A 2500-nucleotide genomic window follows, 5' to 3' on the forward strand; every position below is an offset into this window, starting at 1 on the left:
TGGGGGGGCAGGAAATTCATCCCTGGTTTGGCACCTATGTCATTGATGGACACAGGCAGCCTGTAAATGGTTACTCTCCCATGGCCCTGCTTACATTTATCAAGGGTACCAGAAGTTATTAGAGATTTGGGATGCATGGCTAGGCTTAAAAAGGCCCTTGTGGTCATTGGCCTAGTAAACACCTATGATACTATTACTCTAGTACTTTCTAAGTTTAAAAGAGCAATATTTAAAATATGTTCCTATTTTGGGCCTCTGTCCCCCATTTTGTCAGGCTTTGTCCAGATTTCTTGCACTAAGGAGTCAAGAGGTATGCATCTCTCAGAAACAAAGCCAACAGGAGTCAATAACAAAAACAACAAGTCTGCAACAGTAGTTCACACAAAATGATTGTCAGAGCCCTAGAAGCAGGGGCGATCACAATTATACTTCAAACCTCAGTGATCTAAATAGAAGATTTGACCTGAAAGTACTACAGAATGTCAGTGATGTTGAATAGTACATGCTTAAATATTTATTTTACCTACTCCCCAAAAATACAGACAGACACAGACACACACACACACACACACACACACACACACACACACACACACACACACACACACACACACACACACACACACACACATTGAACAATTGCTAAAAGCTGCTATAAATTTCATAGATAGTATAAAGGTTTTCCGGGTCTATATTATGTCATCAAAATGGCATTACAGCATATGCCATTTCGCCGACACATATAGACTGAACTCTTAAAAGAGCGAAACCCCAGTTCACCGATAATCTGTGAACCAACAAAACACAATGTACCACTTAAAACATTACAAAGTGAGGGAGGATTCACCCCCCCACACACCCCTAAATAAATATACCAACTCCAAGATCACACTACAGTCGGCTAAAGGGCACTGTCATGGCTCAGGCCAAGCAATTTCTTTCCCTGGGAAAGAAATCACTGACCTGAGCTTTTGCTCTTTTCCGAGTTCGGCCTATATGTGTCGGTGAAACGGCATTCATTGTAATGCCGCTTCGCTGATATGACATAGACCCAGGTTTTCCATATCTTAGGTTGAACAACGTATTGGTGTCAGCCTCTATGAAGAATCCAGAAAAACCCGGAAGCACTGTGATAGGAAATAACCAGCCCCATGACCTTTGCACTGAAGAACGTACAGAGCATGTCCGCAGTTTACCTGGTATGTACTCACAACACAAATGCAATTGTGCTCAAGAATATGACAGGAGAGAGGAAAGTGGTCTGTGCACCCAAAGATTTTCCTTACAATAAATAGTAAAAACGGTACAATAAACAGCAAACTGTCTCCTTCCAGATGGATCTCATGGAATCCAGCATAAATGCTAAATGGCCTCTGGTCATTTCCGGGTACCATGAGCAGTTGTTAAGACTAGTTCCCTGGTTCCCTGTGCTGGCAATATGGGGATACCTACATCTTCACTTGTCTCAGTCCGATACACAGATGCTCACCAAAGTATGATCAAACAAGGTAGAATTGGTGCTAAATGGACTGTACAGTCAATGAATTCTTCATCTTAGTGTGCTTGTAAGCTGAATGTCCATGGACACATCTGCAAAGTTCAAGGACATACTCCTGCAGTATTCCAACCTCCAACGAAGTCCTCGTTACCTGCATCTGTCAGTTTAGAAGCTGAAATTAGTAAACCCTCACACAAATAGCATAAATCCCAGGTACTAGGCATTGTGCTACAGCCCGGAGATGCCTCAGCAGATCACATCTATGACTCACAGCAGTGCATGTTTAAACACTGGAACCGAATCAATTAACAGTGGGAGCCATCAGAAACACCTGCCTTTTTTCAGTATTTGAATGATAGCAGGCTGAATGACTCAGCATTGGTATTTTGATAGCACAAGAAGTCAAGGGTATAGCCAGGCATACACCATACAAGTTATGGTGGGAAAGCTAATTTGTAAAGAGGTAAATATTTACCTAATTCAATGGCTTCAAATGTCCTAGATTTTAGCAAATAACTGAAATTAAAATGTTACAGGTGACTCAGAAAAAAGATAACTGTTCTTGGCTGACACTTTCAGATTATGCTACAAGCTAGCCTGTTAAATATTTCTCAAAACAATACTTTTATTAAGGATTGAATATTTAATTTAGTATTTAGGATATACACCACAGAATAAAATGCAGCTGTTTTTAATTTTTAATCTAATTTATTTATTTACAGGCAAATAAAGTGGTCCTTTTCAGATCCTTTACAAATAGAACCTAAGACACAAGTTTAACGGTAAATGCAACATACATAGGGACTGGAAAGGCACTGTACTATATCCAGAACTTTTTGTAATGCTCACATCTAGATCTGCCATGACTCCTGAAAACTGCAAAATGTTTAACCGTTCTTTCTCTGGTTAATCTGCTTTGTCCTGAATACACTGAAAGCTTATCAGTTATACTGATGGACACCATAGAATCAACTTGGATGTCACTGAAAGTTGTATGCGAAT

Source organism: Protopterus annectens, chromosome 11.part0 (genome assembly GCF_019279795.1).
Source record: "Protopterus annectens isolate FY-2018-M chromosome 11.part0, PAN1.0, whole genome shotgun sequence".
In the NCBI taxonomy this organism is placed as follows: Eukaryota; Metazoa; Chordata; order Ceratodontiformes; family Protopteridae; genus Protopterus; species Protopterus annectens.